The sequence below is a fragment of the Patagioenas fasciata genome, chromosome 8 (genome assembly GCF_037038585.1).
Source record: "Patagioenas fasciata isolate bPatFas1 chromosome 8, bPatFas1.hap1, whole genome shotgun sequence".
NCBI classification, from domain to species: Eukaryota; Metazoa; Chordata; class Aves; order Columbiformes; family Columbidae; genus Patagioenas; species Patagioenas fasciata.
Window position 1 is genome coordinate 26927484 of NC_092527.1, and position 17673 is coordinate 26945156.

At 37.8% G+C, this 17673-nt stretch overlaps 1 protein-coding gene and 1 long non-coding RNA gene across 4 annotated transcripts in view; one reads left to right on the forward strand and one right to left on the reverse strand.

Moving 5' to 3' along the window:
* The first annotated feature begins 330 nt into the window (after nt 1–330).
* The window catches only part of LOC136104642 (heparan sulfate glucosamine 3-O-sulfotransferase 1-like), a 59913-nt gene continuing 42570 nt past the window's right edge, over nt 331–17673 (forward strand). For 2 of the 3 annotated variants that reach the window (XR_011740316.1, XM_065843764.2), the window contains exon 1: nt 331–762. The gene's annotated coding sequence lies outside the window, so the exon portion shown is untranslated. Of the gene's footprint in view, nt 763–894; nt 1374–17673 lie in introns of those variants that run through there. The other variant, XR_011740317.1, reaches the window with a different exon arrangement.
* LOC136104643 (uncharacterized) overlaps nt 12031–17673 on the reverse strand; it is a 48727-nt gene continuing 43084 nt past the window's right edge. Inside the window, exons 3-4 of the long non-coding RNA XR_011740318.1 lie at nt 13958–13996; nt 12031–12790 (exon numbers count right to left, since the gene is read on the reverse strand). This is a non-coding gene — a long non-coding RNA (uncharacterized lncRNA). The remainder of the gene's footprint in view (nt 12791–13957; nt 13997–17673) is intronic.

The following is a 17673-nucleotide window of genomic DNA, read 5'->3' on the forward strand; positions in this document are numbered from 1 at the left end:
TTTTTGCACTGCCTGCCTCATCCCCTCCGTGCTTGGCAGCAGGCAGCTCGGGCCCCTCTACACGGCCAAGGCACCTGGCGGGCGGGCGAGTGGTGCGCCTGCCGACGGCGGCCTGTTTCCCCCTCAACTGGGGAATGCCCGGGCATTCAGCTGAGCGGAGACTGAAATCCGCTTCGTGGCGTTGGAGCCTTTACAACTTCCCACGGCTACTTCTGCCCTGCCCGACCGCTGCCCGCCCGGCTCTCGGGCGAGGTTCCGCTGCCCGCGGGCTGAGGGCGCGCGTGCCGCGCCCGTTGAGCCCTAACAGCTTCCCCGCGCGGGAGGCGCGTGGGTCGGCTCGTGCAGGCGAAGTGGAGGGAAGATCTCCCGGTCACCTGCCCGGAGGACTAGGACTCTCCCTCCGCAGAGCTGGCAGGGCACGGGTAGCTCGGCGCAGCCTCCCCTGCCTCCGCGCCGCCGGAGCCCCACGCCGCGGGCTGAACTCCGGTGGAAGGGGCGCTCCCGTGCGCCCTGCCTCTTCCCAGCCCCCGCTCCCCTCCGCGTGCCTCCTCCTCTGGTCACCGGGACTGATGAATTAATCATGATGTGGCTGCTGTTAATGCATTTATGTGGAGCGGGCTGTGCCAGCGGCTCGAGGCGAAGCGCAGCGGGGTGAGGGAGCGAGGAGAGCGCCGGCCCCTCCGCTCTTCTCCGGTGCGGAGCCGCCGCCAGCCGCGCGGAGCCGAGGCTGCGGCCGCACCGTTCTCCATGGCTCCGGAGGAGGTAATGGGAATGGGGACTCGCTCCCCCTTCCCTCGGCAGCCCGGGAAGGGGGCAGGGCTGGCGGGTGCGGGGGTGTGGAGGGGGCACGGCGGCGCTGGCAGGGCAGCTTTAACTTGCCGGGAGGGGGAGAGAAATGCGCATGTTGGCACGGGGGAGGCTTCGCCTTGCGTCCTCAAGGTTTCCTCCAAATCCTGTCCGTGGTTTAAAAACTGCTCTACTGGCATAACTGAGTGGGAGCCAGGTTCACTTTTATCGCTGCTGACGCTGTCAAAAACGTTGTGGCTTCAGCAGTAACAGCAGCGAGCCCCCTTCCTCCGCTGGGTCAGCCGCTCCGTGCGAGAAATTAAACGTTGATAAGCCATTAGCTTCATCTTGCCCGCTTACGCGAGAGTGATGAAGACTTACTAATTAATTTACATGCGAGAGAATGATCTCTGAAGCAAGGAAAAAATACCCCGTTGCACCTGCTCCGCCGAGACTTGTCTTCTGAATCTGGAGGAGAGCTATAAATCATGTAAAGTGTTCGCGGTGGAGTCGGCTTCTGAGAGCTGTAGGATTATGTATCCAAATGCTGAATTTATATTTCCCACTAGGAAAAGACTGAAACTCAGGTCAGATATAAACTACATCATTTCATTTAACGCTAAACTGCAGTTATTTATTGTAATTCTAGAGGGGATTTTCCTTCTGTCTTAATTAAATAGAAAGTACTATTAGAGCATGTACCAATGATTTACACATTGTAGCCTGAAATCTTTTGCAAAGTTGGAAGTGCTTGACAGTATAAGGATGGTGCTTTAGAATCATATATGTACTCTTATTTTTGCTACACATGGAAAGTCTGAGAATAACCAGCCTGTTAAATTTGACTTTCAGGTTTTAGTCTGTGCAAAACCATATTTTCCAATATACATAATGAAGGAAACTTGGACTAGGGAGACTACAGCTTTCATTGAAACAGTTGACTTTCTCAACTGCGATTAACATCTGTGTAATGTCTGCTTTTATTATTTCTGTCCTTTGAAGAAACTTCAGAAATGTGATAAGCTACTTCCAGGAATTTTGCTTACTACCTGTAAGGCAATACTGTAATAGTTCTTGACACTTGCCTGTTAAATAAGCTGAACTGGGGAGAACTACTGTTCAGTAAGATATTTGTGTTTAGGAATATTTATGCTTGTGGCAGGTGTTTCTTCATAAATTAGGAACTGGGGGTTTTATGCTTATAAGATCATGTTTTTATATTGCAGAAATCGTTAATACTTTTGGTTTATGACATAAGTGAACTTTCCTAGATTTGACTAGTTTTGTTGCTGGCAAAAAACAGACTGAGGTTTTGTCATTTTAGACTGAACTAACCTAGACTGGGGTTAATTGCTTTAGTAGCCTAACATAATTTTGATAATACTGCAAGTGGTAAATATTATTAAATTATTTTGTTCCAATTATGTAAAAATATTGCTTTCTGATTAAAAAGATGTCATGTTATAGACACTGTACGTTGCATTAGGTCATGGCATCAGAATGAGGGAATGAAGGAGCTTGTGTTCTTCAACAGAGCATGTGATTTGCAAGTTTCCTAAGTTGTGAACTTATTGCAAAAGTGTGTGCATGTGTGTGGTAAAAGAGGGTTATACTAGGAAAATAAACTAATAATAACAACCCAGGAATCTATAACATAAGCAAGAACATATGAGCTAGGCTAATCACTCAGTATGCTTACTTTGCAAGCAAGTGTGTACGCAGTGGTTTTCATATCACTGGTCTACAGCAACAACATAAGGGAGCCAAAAATAAGCACAATCCAGAAATTAAAAGAGGTCAAATGACGGTCAATAAAAGTGGACTTTGTTGGGTTTATATTTGAACTTGGGAAAGGAGAGCAATTTGTTTTCTAATTTGTCTGTCTCTTAACTGGAAATGGCTATCATGAACAACAGTCCCCAAAGTGGTCAACTTATACTAAATGATGGACATTTATTGGTCTGAGGTAGCACTCAAATAGGAATACTTTTTCTGTGTAACTGGCATTGTTCTGGTCAATGCTTTGGCTGTCTAGGTCATATGTGGATAACATGGAAGTTCTGAAAAATTAGGGGTTTGAACAGCTTCTGGCATTGCTTAAGTTTCAGTCCAGTGTACATTAAGTGAAATTTCTATGGATCAAGTTACATTGGAAAAGCATTTTCTTCTTTTCTAATCTAAAATGAAAAAATCATTTGTCAGCCAGAAGGATGTAGGGAAATATGTTTACAGTCACCAGACTTTACTGTGTGTACAATAATGACTTGATTGTATTCGATACAGTGGATTGTGGGCTTGGTGACTCCAGTGAATGACAGACCTGCCTACATTTTCAACATTTGCAACAGGTTGAGCATGCTTTTTCTACTGTGAAACCATAGCGCTGCATGTTTCTTGATGGGCATAGCTTTGAAAAGAGCTGAATGGAGAAGAGCTAGCTGTCTGCAACATTGCTTAATGTTCTCATGATGCTGTACAAATAACTATGTGGCAACTAGTTCATATCTGTAGGCATGTGAATATGCTGTGCCTATTTTCTGTAGATGTTTTTGAATTACACACCGCCTTAGGAAAACTTTTGAATGGGTTGTTCAATTATTAATATAAAAGTAGTGTGTTACGAGGGGTGTGGGTAGCTGTATGTCCCAACAGAAGCTTATGTGAAGTTTTCAGATAGCAACATGAATATAGAAAGGATAGTGCCAGCTTTTGAGGCGTATATGCACAGAGTGCAATCAAGTTCCTTTTTTGGCTGTTTATATAGAAAGCAGAAATCCATTAAACAGGCAAGGAGGACAAATATTTAATGAAGACCTAAAGAGGCAATATCATTTCAGTATGTTTGCAATGCACTGCGCTATTTAGTTGCTGATTAAATCTTTTTATCTCAAGGAAAGCTTCTGGTCATATGCTTACATGCAGTGTTCTATAAAAACATGTAATCCAGAAGGGTAGGTGTTTAAGTCTTAAGACTGTTTTATCTTAAAAATTAAAAATTACATATAGTCCTCTCAACCCCAGTTGAACTTTAGTAGGAACAGTGGGAACAAAAAGTCTGGGAAGCGGGGAAGCAGAATAGGGAGCAGTTCTTCACTGTAGTAATTCAGTGCTGAAGAAAAAGCCTTTTTGGGTTAGGCAACAATCTTACCTAATCCTAGTCATAAAGTGACCACAGTCTACCTTAAAGACAGTTAAGTACTTTGCACTTTTGCTCTTTCTGGAAAGAGGTTTCAAAACCTCTCTCCTAATGCTTAGAACATTCTTTGAACTTCCACCCTAAAAATATTATTTAATTCCTGATTTTTAATATCTCAATACTGTTATTTAAAGGCAATGCCTGTTTTGGTCTGTGGCCCTCAATACATTATAAACATTGATCATGTGCCTTTCTCAGCTTTTTATGTACTAGGATCAAACAAGCAGTTTTTTAGTCTGTCTAGTAAACAGAATAAATAGGAAGATACAGGGCCTAGTAACTTGACTCTCCTGAATTCTGAACTTGCCTCACCTGCATCAAATACCTTGTACTTGAAGTGTTTCCTCAAAGTCTTGAATCATAGTGCTAATGTTCCACTTGGTCTGCTGAAAATGCTTTATCAGATATTAATGAAGATCAAGTTTGTTTTACAGGTAGACCAGACTGGCTTAATGTTCTTGCAGTAAACTAAACATGGGGATGTGATTTCTCTTTTCCTGTTGTTCTCAAATGATAAGACACCATGTAATCACATAAATTCTGCTATTTGTAATCATGTGGTTTTGAAGAGTCACTAGATGTTTTCCTGTTTTTAATATACCTATCCCAGTGGTCCTCCAATTTCTTCTGTAAGTTAGTGAGAGCTTCCCCTGTGTCAAGAGTGCTTCCTGTAACCACTTTTTATCAAAACATCTCACTTTTGGCCAAGTTCACAGGCATAAAATAAGATGAGTCTAAAGTAGGATTTCACATAAGTCCATTTGATATGTCACCATTTGGCAGTTTTATATCCATCTTATGTTACACCCCATCTTTTCCATCTCAGTAAATAATTGCTAATGATACCATATCAAATTCTTTACTGAAATCTAGAGAGATTAGACTCTAGATTTCTTTTGTTTTAATATTTTTTTTAAAAGTTAATTTATTTGTTCCATACTAATACGTATTTAAAGTTATGTTTAAATTATCCTGATTTTTTTTGGTAAATGTCCTACTTATTGTTAATAACCCTTTAATTAAAAAGAAAAAAACAAACCCCCAACTTTTCATACATTGAAGTCAGGATAACAATTGCCTAGGTCACTTGTTTCTCTCTTCTTACTCCTAAGCACCAAGTTAACAAAAAATGAGATAGAAGTGGAATATAGTGGGATTTACATGACGACATGAGCAACACTTGAAAACTGAGTCATTGAATTACTACTGAAAATAAACTATAGAATTGAAAGTAGTAGTACTGGACGTGACTGAGGAGAGTCTGTTTGTGTCTTCTCATCTCCCTCCCATCAGGTGTTTGTACATACTGGTAAGATCCCTCCTGAGTCTTTTCCAGGCTGAACAATCCAAGCTCTTTCAACCTATCTTCATATGACAGATATTTCAATCCCCATGTCATCTCTAGGGCCCTTTAATGGCTGCACACCATTATGTCCGTGTCCTTCTTGTACTGGGGCACCCAGAAATGGACACAGTACTCCAGATGTGACCTCAGTGGTGCTGAGGGGAAGGATCACTGTGCCTGCTGGCAGTGCTTTTCCTAATGCAGCTCAGGAGGATGTTGACCTTCATTGCTGCAAGACCATTTTTCTTGCTTGTGTTCAACTTCTTGTCCACCAGGACCCCCTCATCCTTTCCTGCGCAGCTGCTTTCCATCTGGTTGGTCCCTAACCTTTTACTAGTGCATGGGGTGAGAAATGGGTATTTCCTTTTGCTGAACTTCCGTTCTCCAGCCTGTTGAGGTCCCTCTGAATGGCAGCACAACTACTCCCAATTTTGTATGGTCTTCCAACTTGCTGAGCGTGCTCTCAGACCCATTTTTCAGGGGTTAAACAGCATTGGCCCCGATATCAAGCCTTTGGGATGCACTATAAGCAACCGGCCTCCAGCTGAATTTTGTGCCACTGATCACAATCCTCTGAGCCCGGCACTTCCACCAGTTTTCATTTCACCTGACTTTCTTACTTAATCAGTAATATGTAGATTACTGCTGCTGTGTAGCTGGGAAAAGTAACAGATAAAAATGTCTTTTCATCATCTTCCCTTGTTTTGATTTAATAGCACTGGCACATGTGTATACACACACAGTAATTGGCAGTTGTCCTTTTGTGTTTGTTTTAGCATATGAGTGTGAATTACCCATACCATGTGTTTGACACAGGGAAGATAGTGTTATATGTCACACAGACACTGCATTTTTTTCATTAAATCTACTTCCCTTCCTCTTTTTTTTTTAAGGGAGAAGGAACCTCTGGGCTTGATATAGTTACAGAGATTTGGAATGTGTAGATTTGAAATTGATTGTGAAATAAGGGTGAATTAATCAGGCTATGGCTGAAGGTCATGAAGCCTGAATGGCCTTTCATACAACTGAAGCAGTTGTGTATCTTACCTTAGAAAAATGCAAGCTCTTCTAAATATATGCTTGCTTCACGTGACTAAAAAAACTTGAGGAAAAGTGCATCTGTATTCTGCATTTCCTCTTGTTATGTCACGCTCACCTGCTTTGCCAGCAGCAGTGAGCAGAAGAGACACTGGACTAGTTTGGTCTAGGATCAAGCTGTTTATCTCAGGAAAATTTGTTTAATATTGCTTGAACAGAATGAGTTTCCTGTTGGCTTATTGAGTCACTGGTGCATTCGCTTTTAGCTGAAAAGCTGTATTTTCTTTGTGTGTGTGTGTAGAAGAGTGAGGAAGAGAAACTTTTTCATCAAATGAAGGCCTTCAATTTACAGAATACTTCAAAAGGTAGTACATAAAATACTGAAACTGCTGATTCTCTTTTTTTGCCTTCTTGAAGATATGGCGTCCTAGGGACACAATGATGAGCTAACTATACTTTTGACTTAATACATTGACACTGATTTTGAGAAGCAATCTAGTCTTTGCAATTTGATTCCAAATTCACATCCTGCAGGAACGCCATTAGAAAAACGGAAGAATTTTACTTCTCTGTGTGATGCTGAAGCATCTCAGGATGCCTCCAGAATTTGGAGAGAAAAAGACTCTTGGCATCTAAGCTGCAGTGAACAGGTGGGAATCAAAAAAGCGGTAATGGGCACCTGTGCAAGTTTACAGCTCTGGCCTTTACCAAAATCAATATAAATTCATATGTTCATAATCTGAATTTCAGAAGAATAACTGCTTTTGTTTTTTCTTCTTTTTGTTGTTGTATAAAATTTCCTGTTAATGCTGTAGATCTGTTTAACTTCAAAAGGCAGAGCAAATACTTTTCAACTGGTGCTAAAAAAGGCACAGATTTAATTATTAGGTAAAATGTTACATATTACCTGCAGAACACTGGAGAAAATTATTTATTTTTTCCCCTACTATGACTCTGCAGAGTGCTAAACAACCATTTTTGTATACACTTAAGTCTCTGCAAGTAAAGTCTTACCTTTTTATCATCTTCAAAAGTATTTAAAGGGAAAAAAAGTATAAACTGTAAACAGAAGGCTTTCCTTTTTCTGCAGGGATCAACCATAGAAAATGTGTTCTACGTTTGTATTTATTTACAAGGGGATCTTAGTGTATACCTCAAAAAATGTGGAAGTCCAAAAGCATGATAATATGGAAATAGATAGTGTTGATAAACGGCAAAATATCAGTTAGTGGAGATACTGGTTTTTAGACATGAATGAATAAAGTAATCCAAATACTGAGTGTAACTTTTTCATTTCTGAATGGAGAGAAACTGGACCACTTCAGTCCTTGTCATAATTTAGTATTTATATAGTGCTTACAAGGTACAAAACTCTTTATAGATAGTAATGATCTTCATTACACCCTCTGAAGGATGTAGGTGATGGTGATCTACAACTGAATTATATAGGACAAATATGTTTTAGACCTAGAAATCTGATAGGAGTTTGAATTTTGATATAAATTTGTTTGAAGTGTAAAAAAAGGCAGACTATATCCCTCAGTATCCAAAGTCAGCTCTTACAAGGTATGCTTTCATTTTTAAGGAACAAAGATACAGGGTTTCATTCTGAACTCTTGAATAACATCATGTCTCTTTGATAATGGAGTCTAGTCAGATGTAGTTTTTCCTGAATTGATGTGTTGGCTACTATACAGAATAGTTAATTGAAGGTTCATACAGAATAGATATTTAATTTACAAAGATTATGTCAGATTTAGGTTCCAATTTTACGGAAATGTGGTTACGTATGTGAAGAGGGAGCTTGTCTTTCCTGTCTCCACCTTCCTTGGTTGACAGACTTTCCTTCCAGCAATCAGTTGACAGCAATCAGTTTCAGGCTTATTCCTGGAAGGAAAAGGTTTACAGCTTTACTTCAACAGTAAGATTAAAGTAGCTGTCATCTATTTCCTTGGCTTAACTACTTAAATCATAGCCATAAAAATTCTATACTACTCAGCTAAACTGTTCTGTGCATTTTATACAGTAAGCAGGTCTTACTAAATAAAAGGTGGTCAAGCCTTGCAAACAATAGTTTGTAACACAATATAAAAAATTAAATTTTGACTGGAACTTTAGAATTTTTATTTATTACTTCTAGGCAAACTAATTCTTTCAAATAAGACTTACACAGATATTGTAATGAAATATTTTATCTTGTGACACTGTCATATACAAAGGAAACATAAATCATTCATAGGATGAACAAGTTCATGTCTTTTAACAGCCAGATTCTCAAACATCTTCCAGATTTGCCTCACATTAATTCCCACATTGCCATGTTTCCCATTGTACGATTTATAAAGGAAAGTACTGCCAAGTTTAAGATAGAAAATCATTTGTAATTGTCAACTTTGACACTTTCTAGTGATAGATTCCTAAGAGGCAGTATGAAAATAAACATTGAAGATTTTTTTTTTCTAGGTTAACAACAGTTGGACATCTTTTAGACCTAAGCCTCAAACATTAGGTTCTATCACTCTCAAAAGGATCTGATTCTGCTTCCTTTGCACCACATGCTAACTTTAGTTTATTCTGTAAAAAAAAAAAAAAGCTCAGTTGAGTTAGATTCTGTTTTTTGGGGGGTTTTTAATCTGTTTACTTAATTTACAGAATTTCATTTTACAGCTTTGATTTTGGTCTGCACTATTAAATGTTGAGTCTTCCAGTAGTTTTGGTAACCTGTGCATAACTGATATTCTGGCTGTTACATTTTTTCCTCCCCTCCTATAGTAGATTAATGAAATATCCCTACAATGCATAGACTTTTTTGTGCTTCTAAGGTTTTCTAAATTCAAAATCTGACATGTGCACTGGAGAATGAAGAAAAAGAAAAGGCTTGTTATTTTCATACTCTACTGCATTCTTAGGTTAGGTCTAAGTTCCTGGATCCTAAAGGATGTTCCATGCCTGTATACTGCAAAAAATCCTGAGACATAAGGCCTCTTTAGCAGGTTAAGGCTAAATGTGTTTTTGTTGTTTTCACCCTTTTTATGATCTCCCCTTAACAAAATTAAGGACGTTTAAGACATTTATTTAAATGTTTGATGGCTGGATTTTTATGCCTGTAGTTTATCTTCTGTCTCCTGATAGCATAAATAGTGCCAGCGATAGAAATTTCAAAACTAAATTTACCTTGAAAAGAGGACTGTTATGATAATTACATATGGAGTTTTAGAAAATTGAAATAACATAAATCTTCACTAAAGAGTAATTCCTCAAAGTCAGCTAAACAGATATTCAGAAAAGAGCATTGTATCTCTTTCCTTTTGAAACCCTGTGTGGTCACATGCACAGAATGTTGTGCTTTAATACTCAAAGGAATTGTTCTACTTTGCTTCAATAATGAAGCAGTTTCCTTTAATCAAATGAAAACCAATAGAAATACACAAGCATCAAACATAGCTCTGTATTGCCCGCTGGGAGATATTTAGATTTGTGCTAGCTTGCACTAGGAGGAAATGCTGTTAGAGCATTTTAGTTTGTTTTGTGTCTGTAAAAACCCTAATATTCAGTGTGTAAAATTTCCATTTAAAATAACAATCTGATAATATCATATATACCGATGAAGGCAATTAACTGTTTGACCTGATGTAGAATAATATGCATGTTTGAACATGTTATTCCTGTACAAGTTGCTCATAATACTTTACACTGTAAATAAAGAAATATGGGCTGCTCTACTGTTTCAAATTTGCTTTTTGTGATCCTAGGGTATTTTAATTTATTAAATGAAAATGAATTGCTTATATGTATGTGTGAGGAAGGAAATAACACCCTAGGTGTTTAATTGCAAGTATTTGTTTTGATGGAGAATATTTTTCATCTGTCTATAAAAGATTCCATGCTGAAAAGGTTTGGCGAAAGAAGAATGTTAGGATTGTAGAATAATTTTTTAAAATTACGAATCTAAAAATGCCGATTGTCTCTGCATAGAGCTAATTACATGTGCATTAGTATTTTGACACAGTCTCTGCCTGTGCAGTCACGTGCTGTTGATCCTGGTCCCATGAAATGTATTCATTGTGCACAGTTAATAATAGCAGCAGATAGTTTTGAAGTTTTCAGTGGGAATGATAAAATAATAACAATGTTTATTTTTACAATCTTATTGTAATCTTACTTTTTTAAACAGATGCAGCAACCAAAGCATACACAATGAGTTGTTATATAGGAAGCTTTAGGTAGGACTCAGAGTTAGGTTTCGGGTTTGTAGCTATTGAATGAGAGATGTTCAGTATGGGTCTTCACTGAATAGCTTGCCTCATGTACAGTGGTTTAAATCTACTGTAGTCTGTAATTGAGGTGATAGTACCATTTAGAAGTGGCTTTTAACACTTAAAAGTGTACTCAGATAAGGCATGAGGAATTTTAGGTATCAGTGTAGCACTGGTCAGAAACTTTCAGGAGGAACCTATCTGTTGACATAGTACTTCGGCTTATTATTTCATGAGAAAATATTAATTCTGTCTAAGGGAATAATTTCCTACTCCTAACTGACTTTAAGGGAACTACAGGTCTTGAGAATCCCAGTTGTAAGGCAGCTGGCAGCAGGAAATCTATATAGCTAGGGGAGTTTGTTTCACCTAACTTGATGAAAAATTTCTTTTAAGAAAGAGCTTGAGGAAACTTCTTTCCCCTTCTCCAAATTATCTAAGAACTTTTGCCTCTTAAATGGAATTATTTCTTGTACAACTGCAACTTCAGAATTCCTCAGAACACAAATTCTATCTTTCAGTTGTCTAAGTATCCAAGCATAAAATACCTTCATCTTGACCTCTTAATGTCTAACTTAGTCTAATTTTGATGCTGAGTAAATACCAACTTAGCTTTATTACATTCCTGTTTAATGTGGGATGGCTCTGAAAAGTGAATATTGAATATTGCAATCTAATTTGTAAGGTAATAAGGAAAACATTTTGCCTATTTGAAGTTTTACAAATTGGTCCCTTTTTATTTAATATCAAGCAAATGAGTTTAGGAAGGCTGAGTGCAATGGAAGGGCTATAAGTGGTTTTCCCCCCAAATAACTGGACAATGCTTTCTAAGGCCCATTCAGCATTATTCTGACAGGTATGGCAGGAGAAGGTCCCACCCACCTCTTTGCTGATGATAAGGTTTTTCTTCCTCAATTTAATATACAATGCAGTTATTTTTTTAGAAGATGCTTTATTCTGTGTCATTCAGCATAATTTAGTCACATTTTCTTTATAGTTATAGTTTTTACATTTCTTATTAGTGCTGATTTCTTATTAATTTGTCTGTTTTCTGTTGTTTCTCATCAAGTGTAATCAATATTCACTGCAGATTTCTTTTTATGCAGCTCTTTTCCCAATTTTTTTCCTTTAATGTTGTGGTTCCTTTGACACATATTTATGCTTTACTTTCTGGCTTCTCTAGTGTTTTTTGGCTTTTTTTGTTGTTGTTGTTTGGTTTTGGTGGGTTTTTTGGTCTGTTTCTGTGTTTGTTGTTGTTTTGTTGTTTGTATTTTATTTTCCTCACACTTGCTTCCCAGTTTTGTTTTTGCTCTCTGCTTGTCATTCTTCACCATCTTCTGGTCTCTCAGACTGGTTTTATGAGTTCTGAAATGAAGCCTCAAACCCTGTTGAACTGCAGGTTTTGATCAGTGCTGCCTGGGATGGAATTTTCTTCTGAAATATTTCACAGTAGATAACACCAGTTTGTCAAAATGCTACCTGTTCACCAATATTTTGACAAAATCAATAATTCAATGGTTCAAGTGCTCACCTGGTATTTGGATTGCAGTAAACTGGGCAGAATCAGGGCTTGCCACATTTTGCTTTTATGTTGCACTAGGTAAGCATATCTATATACACATATATATATGTGTATTTTAAATTAAAGTTGAGGAACTTGTGTTTTTATGATGCAGCAGAAACTGTCTGTAGAGTAGAGCATCGTATTTCTTGGTGAACAAATCTTTGGCTAACCAGCTGTAAATGTAAATGAACTTTGGATTTGGGACATTTTTGTGACATCTTAAAGCAAAAAAAGTTGGCAGTAACTGGATGCCAAAGGATGTAGGTGCCTGTAGTTCATGTTTTTGAAAGGATCTTTAGTATACTATCATTTATTTCTGTGAATGATATCCTTCGCTTGAAAAAGAGAGCTGCACCTCAAATCTTCCTGTCTTTATGGTCAGTTGCCTCAGGGACGATTTCACTTTTGATCTTGGGTTAGTTACTTAATGCCTGCAAAATGAAGTATTTTCACAAAATGAGTGAGGAATGGACCTTTTTTTCCTGATTTTCCTCCAGCGTCTGAAAATAGATGAGCAGGTATAGTGGAATGTTTATGTTCTGATTCTTCCAGGCACTACAATTGTTCTTGGTTTCCCGTTGTCTCCTGAATGCCTCCTCTGGCAGCTGGAGAAGAATAATGACATTGGCATTACCTAAAAGCAATTACAGCTGTGCTAACATGGGCCAAAAGCATCTGAGAGAGGAGGCTGTGTCATGTCTGGTTCCTGTGAGTTCCTTGGACAAATGGGCTTGCAATGGGAGAGCTGGGAATTATCTGCTTTGCTGTAGTGTGCTATTTGGGGAAAAGACCTGGGAAGTATTTAGATGTCAATAAAGCTGTCTAGTTTGTAGAGTACACTTGGGTGGTGAAGTAAAGAAGTAGAGATTTGAATGTCCAATAGTGCTGCTACCAGCACAGTCTCAGAACTGGCTGGCGACTTTGGATGCTCTCAGTTTTGTGCTACCAAATGATATGCTTAAAAAAAATATTTACAGAGAGCTGGTATTTAATATTTCTGAAAGTTAGAATGACTTTAAAGGAGTCAAGTTTTCAAATACTGGCTTCATGTTTAAAGAATCTAGTCCTGTATATTAATGGATTTTAATATATGTTGACAATGCTTTTTCATAGGCTTGCTTAAAAGTAAACAGAATAAACTGTTCTACTCTGATGATCTTTTTCCTCTTGTTTTTCACTGAAAACAGGTAGTAAACCTTCTTTACATTAGTAAATGAAACACAGTGGGTTTTGTCAGATTTCAACAGACACTTTAAAATGAGTATTTGCAAACGTAACATTAATTCTGCTGAAATCCATAGACATGTATGTGTTTGAAGCTACAATGGCTTAAATTGAGCTTCCATTGAGTACTTTTGAGAGGGGTGTTTGTTTAATATTGGAACACATTCTGTATATTCAATTACTACTTAAATAATACAAATTTTTTTTGAAGCCCATGGCAAATCAAATTTTGAAAAGGACCTCAGCATAAGAAAAGCAATATATTGAAACTTTTTTTTGCAGATTAAGAATGTTTTAAGGAGCTGGCATAGGCAAAACTTCTGATTACTTTTACATGATATTTGGTTTGTGGTATTGAAAAGAAAAAACACAATATAGTCACATTTTGTACAAAAGAACTTAGATTACTTAAGTTTTCAGGCTAATAACTGTCAGATGTAGTTAAATGCAAATATGTACTATTACTCTGAGGCAAGAGTATCTACTGAATGGGAAAGTCTTGAAGCATGCTGACCAGAGAGGGATGGAAGGACCTGTTAGAAGAATACCTGGTAAAACAGCAGTGTTTCACAACAGCTGTTCTGTATCTGGGGAAAAAAGAAAAGGGAGTTATATACATAAATAAGTTGAAGTCATAGAAGTTTGAGTTAACAAAGTTAAACTGAAATGAACATTTTTATTTAAATTGTATTAAGTCAATAAATACATTACACTTCTTCCTTGTCTCCATTGAGTGTATTTCACTGAGTGACTGTTTTATTTCTTAAGAAACAGGTGTACACATTGATCAATATATTTTAGGGTTAATGTAGTTTAATATTCCTGAATTTTCTTATATTGATGTAACCTCAGATCCTATCTGGCAAATTAAGGTGTATCGCATGCGTTTGTCTGAGAATAATTACTTTGTGTGCTCAAGTCATAGGTTCTCATTATCTCACAGTGAAAATGCAGACAGGTTAAAAATATTGTTGTATCTTCTTGCCAAGTAGTAGGCTTAACCTGCTGCATGTGAAGCTGTTATTTTGAAGATGATAGTAGAAAGTAAATAGAATATAACAAAAAATGTGATGTACTTCTTTCTAAGGGGAGCAAAGAATATGGAACATGTTCAACAATAGGGTGGAAAGATAGATGTCTGTTTTAATGAAGGCTAGGTAAGAGGAATGTCTGAGTTTAATCCAGTGATAGATTAGGTTCTGTCATATTCTCATAGTCTGTGCTCATTGTACTTGTTATTATGTGGTAATCCAGTTTATCCATATGACACGAGTATAAAAGAAGACTGTCTGCAGAGCACAGTGCTGTCCATTTTCCTGCCTGACTCTTAGACACCAAAAAGCGATTGTGCATTGTGCTCCATTTCTAAGTGTGGCATTACTTGCCCTTCATCAGATTCTGTATTTGGCGCAGAAAACAAAAGTACTGAGAGTCTGTTTTGCATCTCCTGGTCTTGACTTTAATTGGCGAGTCAAAAGATGGGGCTCAGATTGGCTGTCAGTGAAAAAAAATTATCTTTCTGCCGTGAACAGTCAACAGCTGGCCAGCAGCTGTGTGTGAAAGGGCTCAACTCTAGAGCCTTGTTGTGGAAAGCTAGTGGTTTATCATCCGTATAATTGGTGTCTGAAATCCATCTGCAGCCATGTGTCGACAGGTAGCTGAGGTTAGAAATTAACAGTCTCTAACAGTGATAGCAAATTCCTGGAGAAAAACATTGATGCTATAAGAATGTGATAATGCTATAGTGTTGATGTTGAAGGAGCCTTAAGTCAAAGTTTTAGTCCCAGAGCCTTGGCCAAATTCTAGTTTAAATATATGCTGTTTGCCTACCCTGACTGTCTTACTTTGAGGATGTTCTTTAATGTTAGAAAGTGGGGGGTTTTGGCTGTGGCAGATGTGCATCTTTTACCCTGCTTTTCATGTGCGATCATCTTAAATGAATCCTGTATTTAGGCATTTCTGAGGCTAGTGTAAAGAAACAACTTCTTTTTGGCTTAAAATTCATGCTATTTGCTCTGAAGTAGTCAGCTCTCTTTTATCCCTCTCTTTTTTCTTTTTCTTTCCCAAACATAGTGTTTTGGTTTTGGTGAGATTTTGATTTGTTTTGTTTTGTTTTTGTGAAAGACAGCCTGCATGCCCTGAACATCACACTGCCATTCTAATTCTTAAATTGAAACCTTGATTTTTAGATTTTTATTTATCATCTCAGCATATATGCTGTCTTTCCCCTCTCTTTGTCAGAAAGATTAATGTGAGAGTAAACTATTAGCATAGCAGGGCACAGGATTGTATTAGCTAGTTCTTGTCTCTCTAGAAAGAACTCGTATTCCTTTTTTGTGTGTTTTCTTTTAATTTGTTGACAGTAAAAGCAGGATCCCACTAAAAGAAAAAAAAAATCTCTTTGGAAAGCTAACAAAGGAATAATTCCATATAACAGAAATGTCACACAGGAGTGGTCATACTTTTCATTGCTTGAATCTTTAGAGTAAAAAGCAGAAACTGAACCAGTCATTTAGTGTGATTCTTGGATGCTACAATTGTGGTAGTTGAGAGTAGTTATGTATGTGGGCAAACAGGAAAATAGTAAAAGCACTTTAGCATTTAAGGGTATATACTGTTTGAATTTGTCCCTGAAGAAGCATGGGGTCACTATTTTTCAACACTTGGGTAGGATGACAGAATAACTTAAACTCTATTTGTAACAATGCTAACTGAAGCTGATGAACCACTGCTTTTCATTTAAGAAGTACCAAAACAAAGGTATGTCACTCAGTAAAATAACAGTACATGTAGCTGAGGGGGTTTTGCTGAATAATTCTTAGGAGAAATGAGGAAATGTCACAAAGGTGAAAATGAGCCAGATGCTCATGACCTTGTGTAAATGACTACTTGAAGTTCAAATTCAGACACTGAGAGCTCTTTAGATGGAATGGTAGATGATGGTGAGTAGTCAGGAACAGAAAACAAAAACCTGCTTGTGTTTTGTTGTGCTGAGAAAAGTGGAACTTAATGACTCTCTGTAAATAAGAAAGATTGCATCAGACACTCAGTTGTATCATCTGTTTCTTTCCTTAATCAGAAAAAACCTTGGGAACACTAATTTTGTGTAGTTTTTTAGGTCACCTGCAGTCGAGCTGATCCTACCTTTAAGCAATAACCAACTCTTTTCCTGCTAAAATAATCAAGATAAGAATGGAAAAAACAAGTGCATCATGCTTTGAAGCATTCCATCTCTGATCTGAGTAATTGTCCCAGGGGATCTCTAGAGAACTTCAGTTTTTCTCATTTACTTTTTAGAGCACCAGGAGCACTTTAGTCTGTTGGGGAAGCAGTTATTCAATCTGCACAGTGCACTCTAACTCACTTTTGAAAGACTTGCACCTGCTTCCACTGAAATGCCAGCAAAGCCAGCCTGGGTATTAGAAGAGTAAAGAACTGAATATGCCTCTTGCATCTGACTTGGTACACAACTTCTCAGTAACAAGAACTATAGTTGCAAATAACCCCTTAGTCATTCTGAAACTGGGAAGGGATTAATTTTTCCAGAATGGGGTGTTGGTTTTTATTATGTTTATTATGTTTTTGTTATTATATCAACTTAGATAATTTTGAAGCTGTGGGTAATATGGTCTTTTATCTAGGCTGGCTTAAAAGTATATGAGTTTGCAATCTGTAGCATAGGTAATGTGCAAAATAATGATGTGTGTCTACTAAAAGTGTTGTTTCTTGTATCATTTTGACTCTTACTGTTATGTGTGGGTACTTAAAACTTGTCACAGAGTTATCATTTAACATCTGTTTCTCTTACGTCTATTTGATGACCCTTTTTCCTGTTCCCATACAGTTTTTACAGGAGTGTGTTACTTGTGTTCATATGGTGTGTATTTCCAGAACATAGATACTGAGTGTTTGGGTTGGATTTTCTTGGTTTAATAGTGGTAGAGCTAGCTTAGACCTTTCTTGTGGTTCTGTTACCAAAAAGGTATTGGAGGCACTTCATCCTGTATGTCTAATCATCTCTTTCATAGATGTGGGTGCTTGAAGAGAAGGCTCAGGGAGACCATATCAGTGTTTATAAATATCTGATTGGAGGGTGAAAAGAAGATGAACTGTTTTCAGTGGTGTCCAGTGACAGAATAAGAAACAATAGGCATAAACTGAAACACATGAATTCCATCTGAACATAAGAAAATTGGGGTTTTTGGTGGTTGGTTTGTGTGTTTTACCGTGAGCGAGGTCTGGAGTGGGAGTTTTTGAGTTTGCA